This window comes from Vidua macroura, chromosome 36 (assembly GCF_024509145.1).
Source record: "Vidua macroura isolate BioBank_ID:100142 chromosome 36, ASM2450914v1, whole genome shotgun sequence".
Classification (NCBI taxonomy): Eukaryota; Metazoa; Chordata; class Aves; order Passeriformes; family Viduidae; genus Vidua; species Vidua macroura.
In genome coordinates this window covers 1,167,501-1,182,500 of record NC_071606.1, presented here as the reverse complement: position 1 = coordinate 1,182,500, position 15,000 = coordinate 1,167,501, and positions in this window count along the sequence as shown.

Here is a 15,000-nt window from a genome sequence, read left to right as displayed (position 1 = left end):
CTGGGGTAGACCTGTTGTCCCGGCCTGGCCTCCCGCCTCCCGGCGGCCGTGGAGGTAGAGCTGTTGTCCCGGGCCGGCCGCCGCTGGGCGGCTGTGGGTAGACCTGTTGCCCCGGCCCCGACTTGGGCCGGCCGGCGGCCGGCGGCCTGGGGTAGAGCTGTTGCCCCGGCCCCGGCCTGGCCTCCCGCCGGCCGGCGGCCGTGGGTAGAGCTGTTGCCCCGGCCCCGGCCTCGGCTTGCCGCCGCCGAGCGGCCCGGGGTAGACCTGTTGCCCCGGCCCCGACTTGGGCTGGCCGGCGGCCTGGGGTAGACCTGTTGTCCCGGCCTGGCCTCCCGCCTCCCGGCGGCCGTGGGTAGACCTGTTGTCCCGGGCCGGACTTGGGCCGGCCGGCGGCCTGGGGTAGACCTGTTGTCCCGGCCTGGCCTCCCGCCTCCCGGCGGCCGTGGGTAGACCTGTTGTCCCGGGCCGGACTTGGGCCGGCCGGCGGCCGGCGGCCGTGGGTAGAGCTGTTGCCCCGGCCCCGGCCTGGCCTCCCACCGGCCGGCGGCCGTGGGGTAGACCTGTTGCCCCGGCCCCGGCCTGGCCTCCCGCCGGCCGGCGGCCGTGGGTAGAGCTGTTGCCCCGGCCCCGGCCTCGGCTTGCCGCCGCTGAGCGGCCCGGGGTAGACCTGTTGCCCCGGCCCCGACACGGGCTGGCCGGCGGCCTGGGGTAGACCTGTTGTCCCGGCCTGGCCTCCCGCCTCCCGGCGGCCGTGGGTAGACCTGTTGCGCCGGCCCCGACTTGGGCTGGCCGGCGGCCTGGGGTAGACCTGTTGTCCCGGCCTGGCCTCCCGCCTCCCGGCGGCCGTGGAGGTAGAGCTGTTGTCACGGGCCGGCCGCCGCTGGGCGGCTGTGGGTAGACCTGTTGCCCCGGCCCCGACTTGGGCCGGCCGGCGGCCGGCGGCCTGGGGTAGACCTGTTGCCCCGGCCCCGGCCTGGCCTCCCGCCGGCCGGCGGCCGTGGGTAGACCTGTTGCCCCGGGCCGGCCTCCCGCCTCCCGGCGGCCGTGGGTAGAGCTGTTGCCCTGGCCCCGGCCTGGCCTCCCACCGGCCGGCGGCCGTGGGGTAGACCTGTTGCCCCGGCCCCGGCCTCGGCTTGCCGCCGCTGAGCGGCCCGGGGTAGACCTGTTGCCCCGGCCCCGACACGGGCTGGCCGGCGGCCTGGGGTAGATCTGTTGTCCCGGCCTGGCCTCCCGCCTCCCGGCGGCCGTGGGTAGACCTGTTGCGCCGGCCCCGACTTGGGCTGGCCGGCGGCCTGGGGTAGACCTGTTGTCCCGGCCTGGCCTCCCGCCTCCCGGCGGCCGTGGGTAGAGCTGTTGCCCCGGCCCCGGCCTGGCCTCCCACCGGCCGGCGGCCGTGGGGTAGACCTGTTGCCCCGGCCCCGGCCTCGGCTTGCCGCCGCCGAGCGGCCGTGGGTAGACCTGTTGCCCCGGCCCCGACTCGGGCTGGCCGGCGGCCTGGGGTAGACCTGTTGTCCCGGCCTGGCCTCCCGCCTCCCGGCGGCCGTGGAGGTAGAGCTGTTGTCCCGGGCCGGCCGCCGCTGGGCGGCTGTGGGTAGAGCTGTTGCCCCGGTCCCGACTTGGGCCGGCCGGCGGCCGGCGGCCTGGGGTAGACCTGTTGCCCCGGCCCCGGCCTGGCCTCCCGCCGGCCGGCGGCCGTGGGTAGACCTGTTGCCCCGGGCCGGCCTCGGCTTGCCGCCGCCGAGCGGCCCGGGGTAGACCTGTTGCCCCGGCCCCGACACGGGCCAGCCGGCTCCCGGCGGCCGTGGGTAGACCTGTTGTCCCGGGCCCGGCTGGGCTGGCCGGCGGCCGTGGGGGTAGACCTGTTGCCCCGGCCCCGACTTGGCCCCCGCCGCCGCCCGGCGGCCGTGGGTAGACCTGTTGTCCCGGGCCGGGCTCGGCCGGCCGGCCACCACTGAGCGGCCTGGGGTAGAACTGTTGCCCCGGCCCCGACCTGGGCTCCCGCCTCCCGGCCGGATTTCCGCCTCCCTCCCTTCAGCCCCTGCCGCCGCTGCAGGCGGCGGCAGGGAGTCCGACGGGGGAGGGCGGGGCGCCCCCAACCGTCGATGGACGGGCGGCCGCGACAGCCAGGTCCAGGGGCAGAGCCAGGGGCAGGGGCAGGGACGCCTACGCGGACAGGGAGAGAGGGCATGCCAGAGTGTGAGGGCGTGCCTGCGGGAGCGGCGGCGGGGGGATGGGGTGGGGGGGGTGGTGTCTGAGGGGGTGGCGCCAGAGTGTGACTGTGTGGAGTGGGCGTGCGTGTCACTCTGCCCCCCTCTCTCTCTCTCTCTCTCTCTCTCTCTCTCTCTCTCTCTCTCTCTCTCTCTCTCTATCTATCTCTTTCTGTGTGAAGGAGGGCCGAGGGCCGGCGGCTCGGCGCCGGACCCGGGCGCCTCGGCAGCGGAGCCCCCGCGGCCCCCCAGAGCCCTGCCGAGGGTGGAAGACCTCTGCAGACCGTGAAAGAAGCGGCCCGAAAGCGGCCGGCCGCTCGCCGGCGGGCGGGGCGGGGCGCGCCAAGACGCGTCAGGGGCCGGCGGCCGGGTCCTCGCCTCCCCCGCCGGCCCCGCCTGGGTTCCGTTCGGCGGGGGAGGGCCGCCTGGAGTCCTCGGCGGGGGCGGGGGCGCGGGCAGGCCGTTTCCAGGCTGGGGCGAGTCATCAGGCCGAGCACAGGGCACGGGCCGCCCGTCAGCTGGCTCTGGGAGTGCTCGGGATCTCTGGATACTAAAGGAAAGGCAATAAAATTGGCAAGCAAAGTTCTTTTCCGGCGAAGGTTCTCGCAGCGAGCGAAAGAAATAGAAGAGCCATTCTTTCAAGAAGGGAGAAAAGAAACAGGAGGGCGGGAATAAAAGCCAGAAGCCCAACAGCAAACCAAACCGAAGGAAAAGATAACCAGCAAAAAAGCCAAAAGAAAAGCAAAAAAAAAAAAAAAAAAGCAAAAAAAAAAAAAAAAAAAAAAAAAAAAAAGCCGAAGCAGAAGCCCCACAGCCTACCTCACCACCACCAGCATCCCGCAGCAAAAAACCCAAGACAAATGGAAAAAGCCAAAGGAGGTGCGGGTCTGGAAAGCGGGCGGTTTCTCGGGCGGGATGGCTGCGCCTGAGCCGTCCGGCTCCGGGGCGCAAGGAGGCCGGGAGCCGCCTCGGGCTTGGCGGCCGCCGGGCCGCCGCCGGGGGACAACGGGTCCAGCCCGGTTTCTGGTCGGGGCTCGTGGACAACAGGTCTACCCCGTTTCCCCGTCCCGGGCTCGGGGACAACAGGTCTGCCCCGGCTCCCGGCGGGGCCCGTGGACAACAGGTCTACCCCGGCTCCCGCTACGGGCTCGGGGACAACAGGTCTACCCCGGATTTCGGTCCGGGCTCAAGGACAACAGGTCTACCCCGGCTCCTGGTCCGGGCCGGGGGACAACAGGTCTACCCCGGCTCCCGGCGGGGCCCGGGGACAACAGGTCTACCCCGGTTCCTGGTCGGGGCTCGGGGACAACAGGTCTACCCCGCTTCCCGGTGCGGGGCTCGGGGACAACAGGTCTACCCCGGCTCCCGGCCGGGCTCGTGGACAACAGGTCTACCCCGGCTCCGGGGACGCCGGGCCCCGGGCGGCCCCCTGCCACCGGCCGGCGGACCGGGGACAACAGGTCTACCCCGGCGACCGGAGGACAACAGGTCTACCCCGGCTCCTGGTCCGGGCTGGGGGACAACAGGTCTACCCCGGCTCCCGGAGGGCAACAGGTCTACCCCGGCCGCCGGCGGGGCTGGTGGACAACAGGTCTACCCCGGCTCCGGGGCCGCCGGGCCCGGGGCGGCCCTCTGCCGGCGGGCGGCCGCCGGAGGACAACAGGTCTACCCCGGCTCCCGCCCGGGCTCGGGGACAACAGGTCTACCCCGGCTCAGGGCCCGCCGGGTCCCGGGCGGCCCTCCTCCGGCGCCCGGCTCCCGGAGGACAACAGGTCTACCCCGGCTGCCGGCGGGGCTGGTGGACAACAGGTCTACCCCGGCTCTGGGGCCGCCGGGCCCGGGGCGGCCCCCTGCCGCCGGCCGGCGGACCCGGGACAACAGGTCTACCCCGTCGACCGGAGGACAACAGGTCTACCCCGGCGGACCGGAGGACAACAGGTCTACCCCGGCGAGCGGAGGACAACAGGTCTACCCCGGCTCCGGGTCCGGGTTGGGGGACAACAGGTCTACCCCGGCTGCCGGCGGGGCTCGCGGACAACAGGTCTACCCCGGCTGCGGGGCCGCCGGGCCCGGGGCGGCCCCCTGCCGCCGGCCGGCGGACCGGGGACAACAGGTCTACCCCGGCTCTCGGCGGGGCTCGGGGACAACAGGTCTACCCCGGCTCCGGGGCCGCCGGGCCCCGGGCGGCCCTCCGCCGGCGCCCGGCGAGCGGAGGACAACAGGTCTACCCCGGCTCCCGGAGGGCAACAGGTCTACCCCGGCCGCCGGCGGGGCTGGTGGACAACAGGTCTACCCCGGCTCCGGGGCCGCCGGGCCCGGGGCGGCCCTCTGCCGGCGGGCGGCCGCCGGAGGACAACAGGTCTACCCCGGCTCCCGCCCGGGCTCGGGGACAACAGGTCTACCCCGGCTCCGGGGCCGCCGGGTCCCGGGCGGCCCTCCTCCGGCGCCCGGCGAGCGGAGGACAACAGGTCTACCCCGGCTGCCGGCGGGGCTGGTGGACAACAGGTCTACCCCGGCTCCGGGGCCGCCGGGTCCGGGGCGGCCCCCTGCCGCCGGCCGGCGGACCCGGGACAACAGGTCTACCCCGTCGACCGGAGGACAACAGGTCTACCCCGGCGACCGGAGGACAACAGGTCTACCCCGGCTGCCGGCGGGGCTGGTGGACAACAGGTCTACCCCGGCTGCGGGGCCGTCGGGCCCCGGGCGGCCCCCTGCCGCCGGCTGGCGGACCTGGGACAACAGGTCTACCCCGGCTCCCGCCCGGGCTCGGGGACAACAGGTCTACCCCGGCTCCGGGGCCGCCGGGTCCCGGGCTGCCCTCCTCCGGCGCCCGGCGAGCGGAGGACAACAGGTCTACCCCGGCTGCCGGCGGGGCTGGTGGACAACAGGTCTACCCCGGCTCCGGGGCCGCCGGGCCCGTGGCGGGCCCCTGCCGCCGGCCGGCGGACCGGAGGACAACAGGTCTACCCCGGCCACCGGAGGACAACAGGTCTACCCCGTCGACCGGAGGACAACAGGTCTACCCCGGCTCCGGGTCCGGGTTGGGGGACAACAGGTCTACCCCGGCTGCCGGCGGGGCTCGGGGACAACAGGTCTACCCCGGCTGCGGGGCCGCCGGGCCCCGGGCGGCCCCCTGCCGCCGGCCGGCGGACCTGGGACAACAGGTCTACCCCGGCTCCCGCCCGGGCTCGGGGACAACAGGTCTACCCCGGCTCCGGGGCCGCCGGGTCCCGGGCTGCCCTCCTCCGGCGCCCGGCGAGCGGAGGACAACAGGTCTACCCCGGCTGCCGGCGGGGCTGGTGGACAACAGGTCTACCCCGGCTCCGGGGCCGCCGGGCCCGTGGCGGGCCCCTGCCGCCGGCCGGCGGACCGGAGGACAACAGGTCTACCCCGGCCACCGGAGGACAACAGGTCTACCCCGTCGACCGGAGGACAACAGGTCTACCCCGGCTCCGGGTCCGGGTTGGGGGACAACAGGTCTACCCCGGCTGCCGGCGGGGCTCGGGGACAACAGGTCTACCCCGGCTGCGGGGCCGCCGGGCCCCGGGCGGCCCCCTGCCGCCGGCCGGCGGACCTGGGACAACAGGTCTACCCCGGCTCCCGCCCGGGCTCGGGGACAACAGGTCTACCCCGGCTCCGGGGCCGCCGGGTCCCGGGCTGCCCTCCTCCGGCGCCCGGCGAGCGGAGGACAACAGGTCTACCCCGGCTGCCGGCGGGGCTCGTGGACAATAGGTCTACCCCGGCTCCGGGGCCGCCGGGCCCGTGGCGGCCCCCTGCCGCCGGCCGGCGGACCGGGGACAACAGGTCTACCCCGTCGACCGGAGGACAACAGGTCTACCCCGGCGACCGGAGGACAACAGGTCTACCCCGGCGGACCGGAGGACAACAGGTCTACCCCGGCGAGCGGAGGGCAACAGGTCTACCCCGGCTGCCGGCGGGGCTGGTGGACAACAGGTCTACCCCGGCTCCGGGGCCGCCGGGCCCGGGGCGGGCCCCTGCCGCCGGCCGGCGGGCCTGTGACAACAGGTCTACCCCGGCTGCCGGCGGGGCTCGGGGACAACAGGTCTACCCCGGCTCCGGGGCCGCCGGGTCCCGGGCTGCCCTCCTCCGGCGCCCGGCGAGCGGAGGACAACAGGTCTACCCCGGCTCCCGCCCGGGCTCGCGGACAACAGGTCTACCCCGGCTCCGGGCCCGCCGGGCCCCGGGCGGCCCTCCTCCGGCGTCCGGCAGACCGGGGACAACAGGTCTACCCCGGCTCCCGGCGGTGCTCGGGGACAACAGGTCTACCCCGGCGAGCGGAGGGCAACAGGTCTACCCCGGCCGCCGGCGGGGCCGGTGGACAACAGGTCTACCCCGGCTCCGGGGCCGCCGGGCCCGGGGCGGCCCTCTGTCGGCGGGCGGCCGCCGGAGGACAACAGGTCTACCCCGGCTCCCGCCCGGGCTCTGGGACAACAGGTCTACCCCGGCTCCGGGGCCGCCGGGCCCGGGGCGGAACCCTGCCGCCGGCCGGCGGACCGGGGACAACAGGTCTACCCCGGCTGCCGGCCGTGCTCGGGGACAACAGGTCTACCCCGGCTCCGGGGCCGCCGGGTCCCGGGCTGCCCTCCTCCGGCGCCCGGCGAGCGGAGGACAACAGGTCTACCCCGGCTCCCGCCCGGGCTCGCGGACAACAGGTCTACCCCGGCTCCGGGCCCGCCGGGCCCCGGGCGGCCCTCCTCCGGCGTCCGGCAGACCGGGGACAACAGGTCTACCCCGGCTCCCGGCGGTGCTCGGGGACAACAGGTCTACCCCGGCGACCGGAGGACAACAGGTCTACCCCGCCTCCGGGGCCGGCGGGCCCGGGGCGGCCCCCTGCCGCCGCCCGGCGGACCCGGGACAACAGGTCTACCCCGTCGACCGGAGGACAACAGGTCTACCCCGGCTGCCGGAGGACAACAGGTCTACCCCGGCTGCCGGCGGGGCTCGTGGATAACAGGTCTACCCCGGCTCCGGGGCCGCCGGGCCCGGGGCGGCCCCCTGCCGCCGGCCGGCGGACCGGGGACAACAGGTCTACCCCGGCTCCCGCCCGGGCTCGGGGACAACAGGTCTACCCCGGCTCCGGGGCCGCCGGGTCCCGGGCTGCCCTCCTCCGGCGCCCGGCTCCCGGAGGACAACAGGTCTACCCCGGCTGCCGGCGGGGCTCGTGGACAACAGGTCTACCCCGGCTCCGGGGCCGCCGGGCCCGGGGCGGCCCCCTGCCGCCGGCCGGCGGACCCGGGACAACAGGTCTACCCCGTCGACCGGAGGACAACAGGTCTACCCCGGCCACCGGAGGACAACAGGTCTACCCCGGCGACCGGAGGACAACAGGTCTACCCCGGCTCCGGGTCCGGGTTGGGGGACAACAGGTCTACCCCGGCTGCCGGCGGGGCTGGTGGACAACAGGTCTACCCCGGCTGCGGGGCCGCCGGGCCCCGGGCGGCCCCCTGCCGCCGGCCGGCGGACCTGGGACAACAGGTCTACCCCGGCTCCCGCCCGGGCTCGGGGACAACAGGTCTACCCCGGCTCCGGGGCCGCCGGGTCCCGGGCTGCCCTCCTCCGGCGCCCGGCGAGCGGAGGACAACAGGTCTACCCCGGCTGCCGGCGGGGCTGGTGGACAACAGGTCTACCCCGGCTCCGGGGCCGCCGGGCCCGTGGCGGGCCCCTGCCGCCGGCCGGCGGACCGGGGACAACAGGTCTACCCCGGCCACCGGAGGACAACAGGTCTACCCCGGCGACCGGAGGACAACAGGTCTACCCCGGCTCCGGGTCCGGGTTGGGGGACAACAGGTCTACCCCGGCTGCCGGCGGGGCTCGCGGACAACAGGTCTACCCCGGCTGCGGGGCCGCCGGGCCCCGGGCGGCCCCCTGCCGCCGGCCGGCGGACCTGGGACAACAGGTCTACCCCGGCTCCCGCCCGGGCTCGGGGACAACAGGTCTACCCCGGCTCCGGGGCCGCCGGGTCCCGGGCTGCCCTCCTCCGGCGCCCGGCGAGCGGAGGACAACAGGTCTACCCCGGCTGCCGGCGGGGCTGGTGGACAACAGGTCTACCCCGGATCCGGGGCCGCCGGGCCCGGGGCGGCCCCCTGCCGCCGGCCGGCGGACCCGGGACAACAGGTCTACCCCGTCGACCGGAGGACAACAGGTCTACCCCGTCGACCGGAGGACAACAGGTCTACCCCGGCGGACCGGAGGACAACAGGTCTACCCCGGCGAGCGGAGGGCAACAGGTCTACCCCGGCTGCCGGCGGGGCTGGTGGACAACAGGTCTACCCCGGCTCCGGGGCCGCCGGGCCCGGGGCGGGCCCCTGCCGCCGGCCGGCGGACCGGGGACAACAGGTCTACCCCGGCCACCGGAGGACAACAGGTCTACCCCGGCGACCGGAGGACACCAGGTCTACCCCGTCGACCGGAGGACAACAGGTCTACCCCGGCGGACCGGAGGACAACAGGTCTACCCCGGCGAGCGGAGGGCAACAGGTCTACCCCGGCCGCCGGCGGGGCTGGTGGACAACAGGTCTACCCCGGCTGCGGGGCCGCCGGGCCCCGGGCGGCCCCCTGCCGCCGGCCGGCGGACCTGGGACAACAGGTCTACCCCGGCTCCCGCCCGGGCTCGGGGACAACAGGTCTACCCCGGCTCCGGGGCCGCCGGGTCCCGGGCTGCCCTCCTCCGGCGCCCGGCGAGCGGAGGACAACAGGTCTACCCCGGCTGCCGGCGGGGCTGGTGGACAACAGGTCTACCCCGGCTCCGGGGACGCCGGGCCCGTGGCGGGCCCCTGCCGCCGGCCGGCGGACCGGGGACAACAGGTCTACCCCGGCCACCGGAGGACAACAGGTCTACCCCGGCGACCGGAGGACAACAGGTCTACCCCGGCTCCGGGTCCGGGTTGGGGGACAACAGGTCTACCCCGGCTGCCGGCGGGGCTCGCGGACAACAGGTCTACCCCGGCTGCGGGGCCGCCGGGCCCCGGGCGGCCCCCTGCCGCCGGCCGGCGGACCTGGGACAACAGGTCTACCCCGGCTCCCGCCCGGGCTCGGGGACAACAGGTCTACCCCGGCTCCGGGGCCGCCGGGTCCCGGGCTGCCCTCCTCCGGCGCCCGGCGAGCGGAGGACAACAGGTCTACCCCGGCTGCCGGCGGGGCTGGTGGACAACAGGTCTACCCCGGATCCGGGGCCGCCGGGCCCGGGGCGGCCCCCTGCCGCCGGCCGGCGGACCCGGGACAACAGGTCTACCCCGTCGACCGGAGGACAACAGGTCTACCCCGTCGACCGGAGGACAACAGGTCTACCCCGGCGGACCGGAGGACAACAGGTCTACCCCGGCGAGCGGAGGGCAACAGGTCTACCCCGGCTGCCGGCGGGGCTGGTGGACAACAGGTCTACCCCGGCTCCGGGGCCGCCGGGCCCGGGGCGGGCCCCTGCCGCCGGCCGGCGGACCGGGGACAACAGGTCTACCCCGGCCACCGGAGGACAACAGGTCTACCCCGGCTGCCGGAGGACAACAGGTCTACCCCGGCTGCCGGCGGGGCTCGTGGATAACAGGTCTACCCCGGCTCCGGGGCCGCCGGGCCCGGGGCGGCCCCCTGCCGCCGGCCGGCGGACCGGGGACAACAGGTCTACCCCGGCTCCCGCCCGGGCTCGGGGACAACAGGTCTACCCCGGCTCCGGGGCCGCCGGGTCCCGGGCTGCCCTCCTCCGGCGCCCGGCTCCCGGAGGACAACAGGTCTACCCCGGCTGCCGGCGGGGCTCGTGGACAACAGGTCTACCCCGGCTCCGGGGCCGCCGGGCCCGGGGCGGCCCCCTGCCGCCGGCCGGCGGACCCGGGACAACAGGTCTACCCCGTCGACCGGAGGACAACAGGTCTACCCCGTCGACCGGAGGACAACAGGTCTACCCCGGCGACCGGAGGACAACAGGTCTACCCCGGCTCCGGGTCCGGGTTGGGGGACAACAGGTCTACCCCGGCTGCCGGCGGGGCTGGTGGACAACAGGTCTACCCCGGCTCCGGGGCCGCCGGGCCCGGGGCGGGCCCCTGCCGCCGGCCGGCGGACCGGGGACAACAGGTCTACCCCGGCCACCGGAGGACAACAGGTCTACCCCGGCGACCGGAGGACACCAGGTCTACCCCGTCGACCGGAGGACAACAGGTCTACCCCGGCGGACCGGAGGACAACAGGTCTACCCCGGCGAGCGGAGGGCAACAGGTCTACCCCGGCCGCCGGCGGGGCTGGTGGACAACAGGTCTACCCCGGCTGCGGGGCCGCCGGGCCCCGGGCGGCCCCCTGCCGCCGGCCGGCGGACCTGGGACAACAGGTCTACCCCGGCTCCCGCCCGGGCTCGGGGACAACAGGTCTACCCCGGCTCCGGGGCCGCCGGGTCCCGGGCTGCCCTCCTCCGGCGCCCGGCGAGCGGAGGACAACAGGTCTACCCCGGCTGCCGGCGGGGCTGGTGGACAACAGGTCTACCCCGGCTCCGGGGCCGCCGGGCCCGTGGCGGGCCCCTGCCGCCGGCCGGCGGACCGGGGACAACAGGTCTACCCCGGCCACCGGAGGACAACAGGTCTACCCCGGCGACCGGAGGACAACAGGTCTACCCCGGCTCCGGGTCCGGGTTGGGGGACAACAGGTCTACCCCGGCTCCGGGGCCGCCGGGTCCCGGGCTGCCCTCCTCCGGCGCCCGGCGAGCGGAGGACAACAGGTCTACCCCGGCTGCCGGCGGGGCTGGTGGACAACAGGTCTACCCCGGCTCCGGGGACGCCGGGCCCGTGGCGGGCCCCTGCCGCCGGCCGGCGGACCGGGGACAACAGGTCTACCCCGGCCACCGGAGGACAACAGGTCTACCCCGGCGACCGGAGGACAACAGGTCTACCCCGGCTCCGGGTCCGGGTTGGGGGACAACAGGTCTACCCCGGCTGCCGGCGGGGCTCGCGGACAACAGGTCTACCCCGGCTGCGGGGCCGCCGGGCCCCGGGCGGCCCCCTGCCGCCGGCCGGCGGACCTGGGACAACAGGTCTACCCCGGCTCCCGCCCGGGCTCGGGGACAACAGGTCTACCCCGGCTCCGGGGCCGCCGGGTCCCGGGCTGCCCTCCTCCGGCGCCCGGCGAGCGGAGGACAACAGGTCTACCCCGGCTGCCGGCGGGGCTGGTGGACAACAGGTCTACCCCGGATCCGGGGCCGCCGGGCCCGGGGCGGCCCCCTGCCGCCGGCCGGCGGACCCGGGACAACAGGTCTACCCCGTCGACCGGAGGACAACAGGTCTACCCCGTCGACCGGAGGACAACAGGTCTACCCCGGCGGACCGGAGGACAACAGGTCTACCCCGGCGAGCGGAGGGCAACAGGTCTACCCCGGCTGCCGGCGGGGCTGGTGGACAACAGGTCTACCCCGGCTCCGGGGCCGCCGGGCCCGGGGCGGGCCCCTGCCGCCGGCCGGCGGACCGGGGACAACAGGTCTACCCCGGCCACCGGAGGACAACAGGTCTACCCCGGCTGCCGGAGGACAACAGGTCTACCCCGGCTGCCGGCGGGGCTCGTGGATAACAGGTCTACCCCGGCTCCGGGGCCGCCGGGCCCGGGGCGGCCCCCTGCCGCCGGCCGGCGGACCGGGGACAACAGGTCTACCCCGGCTCCCGCCCGGGCTCGGGGACAACAGGTCTACCCCGGCTCCGGGGCCGCCGGGTCCCGGGCTGCCCTCCTCCGGCGCCCGGCTCCCGGAGGACAACAGGTCTACCCCGGCTGCCGGCGGGGCTCGTGGACAACAGGTCTACCCCGGCTCCGGGGCCGCCGGGCCCGGGGCGGCCCCCTGCCGCCGGCCGGCGGACCCGGGACAACAGGTCTACCCCGTCGACCGGAGGACAACAGGTCTACCCCGTCGACCGGAGGACAACAGGTCTACCCCGGCGACCGGAGGACAACAGGTCTACCCCGGCTCCGGGTCCGGGTTGGGGGACAACAGGTCTACCCCGGCTGCCGGCGGGGCTGGTGGACAACAGGTCTACCCCGGCTCCGGGGCCGCCGGGCCCGGGGCGGGCCCCTGCCGCCGGCCGGCGGACCGGGGACAACAGGTCTACCCCGGCCACCGGAGGACAACAGGTCTACCCCGGCGACCGGAGGACACCAGGTCTACCCCGTCGACCGGAGGACAACAGGTCTACCCCGGCGGACCGGAGGACAACAGGTCTACCCCGGCGAGCGGAGGGCAACAGGTCTACCCCGGCCGCCGGCGGGGCTGGTGGACAACAGGTCTACCCCGGCTGCGGGGCCGCCGGGCCCCGGGCGGCCCCCTGCCGCCGGCCGGCGGACCTGGGACAACAGGTCTACCCCGGCTCCCGCCCGGGCTCGGGGACAACAGGTCTACCCCGGCTCCGGGGCCGCCGGGTCCCGGGCTGCCCTCCTCCGGCGCCCGGCGAGCGGAGGACAACAGGTCTACCCCGGCTGCCGGCGGGGCTGGTGGACAACAGGTCTACCCCGGCTCCGGGGCCGCCGGGCCCGTGGCGGGCCCCTGCCGCCGGCCGGCGGACCGGGGACAACAGGTCTACCCCGGCCACCGGAGGACAACAGGTCTACCCCGGCGACCGGAGGACAACAGGTCTACCCCGGCTCCGGGTCCGGGTTGGGGGACAACAGGTCTACCCCGGCTGCCGGCGGGGCTCGCGGACAACAGGTCTACCCCGGCTGCGGGGCCGCCGGGCCCCGGGCGGCCCCCTGCCGCCGGCCGGCGGACCTGGGACAACAGGTCTACCCCGGCTCCCGCCCGGGCTCGGGGACAACAGGTCTACCCCGGCTCCGGGGCCGCCGGGTCCCGGGCTGCCCTCCTCCGGCGCCCGGCGAGCGGAGGACAACAGGTCTACCCCGGCTGCCGGCGGGGCTGGTGGACAACAGGTCTACCCCGGATCCGGGGCCGCCGGGCCCGGGGCGGCCCCCTGCCGCCGGCCGGCGGACCCGGGACAACAGGTCTACCCCGTCGACCGGAGGACAACAGGTCTACCCCGTCGACCGGAGGACAACAGGTCTACCCCGGCGGACCGGAGGACAACAGGTCTACCCCGGCGAGCGGAGGGCAACAGGTCTACCCCGGCTGCCGGCGGGGCTGGTGGACAACAGGTCTACCCCGGCTCCGGGGCCGCCGGGCCCGGGGCGGGCCCCTGCCGCCGGCCGGCGGACCGGGGACAACAGGTCTACCCCGGCCACCGGAGGACAACAGGTCTACCCCGGCTCCGGGTCCGGGTTGGGGGACAACAGGTCTACCCCGGTTCGCGGCCGGGGTCGTGGACAACAGGTCTACCCCGGCTCCGGGGCCGCCGGGCCCGTGGCGGGCCCCTGCCGCCGGCCGGCGGACCGGGGACAACAGGTCTACCCCGGCCACCGGAGGACAACAGGTCTACCCCGGCCACCGGAGGACAACAGGTCTACCCCGGCTCCCGGTCCGGGTTGGGGGACAACAGGTCTACCCCGGTTCCCGGCCGGGGTCGTGGACAACAGGTCTACCCCGGCTCCGGGGCCGCCGGGCCCGTGGCGGGCCACTGCCGCCGGCCGGTGGACCGGGGACAACAGGTCTACCCCGGCCATCGGAGGACAACAGGTCTACCCCGGCGACCGGAGGACAACAGGTCTACCCCTGCTCCGGGTCCGGGTTGGGGGACAACAGGTCTACCCCGGTTCCCGGCCGGGGTCGTGGACAACAGGTCTACCCCGTCTCCGGGGCCGCCAAGTCCGGGGCGGCGCCGCGCCGCCGGCCGGCGGACCGGGGACAACAGGTCTACCTCGCTCCGGCGGGACTTAGGCGCATTTCGGCAGGAGCTGGGTAGACCTGTTGTCGCGGCCGGCTCCGGAAGTTCACCAAGGGGTCGCTGTTTTCAGCTGCCTCCGGCTACGTCATCGTAGGGGCCGGCCTGCGGCGGCGCCCCTTCCCGGTCGCGTTCCATTGGTCCTCTTGGAGGCGTCTGCGGCTTGGGACTCGTCTGTCCGTACTATGGGAGCGAGGTGACGGGCCGCATCCCCGCAGGCCTCCAGCGTGCCTGTGTCCGTAAGCGGCGAAGGGGGCCCGCGCGCGCGGTCGTCCTCAGGGCAGAGCAAGTGCCGCTGACGCGGGACGAGTCTCGTGGCGTCGTCCCGGTCCCCGTCCTGACCCAGGGAAGCAGAGAGACCAGAGAGAGAGCGAGAGAAACGCTGCAAAGAGGGCGCGTGCCCAGCCGAAAAACGATGCGATCCGCTCGCCGGCCGCCGAGAGAAGCCGTGTCCCGCTCCGGCCCGGCTGCTGCCAGCTTGGTGAAGAGGGGGGGGAGCGCCCGCTCACCCCCCCCCCCGGGGAATTGTTGGCGGGCGAGGCGGCGGCGCCTCGCCCCTTTTCTGCCCGGCCTTAAGCCGGGGCCCGCTGGCCGGGCGTGCTTTGTTTTTTTTCTCGGCTGCCGGTCCGGTGCGGTGGCCGGCAGCCGGGGGTGGACGCGGCCGGGGCTGTCCCCGGCCCTTGCCCGAGAGCCCCGAGCAGGGCCCGCCGAGGTGGCGGCGTCCCGTTCTCCCGCTCCCGACCTGTTTGTTGCCAGCGTGTGTCCGTGTCGGAAGGGCGGCGGGGGACGCGCCGTGGGGCGCGCGGCCTTGGCCTCGGCGTTGCCGCTTGGCTTGAGGGGCTCGGTGAGGGCGGTCCCCCGATGAGCTGTGGAGCCGGGGTGGCGGCACCCCGGCCCAGCAGCGTGTGTTGTCGAAGTCGTCCCCCTTCCTCGGCCTTAAGCCGGGGACCCGCGTGGCGGGCAGAGTTTTTCAGGGGCAGAGGCCGGCC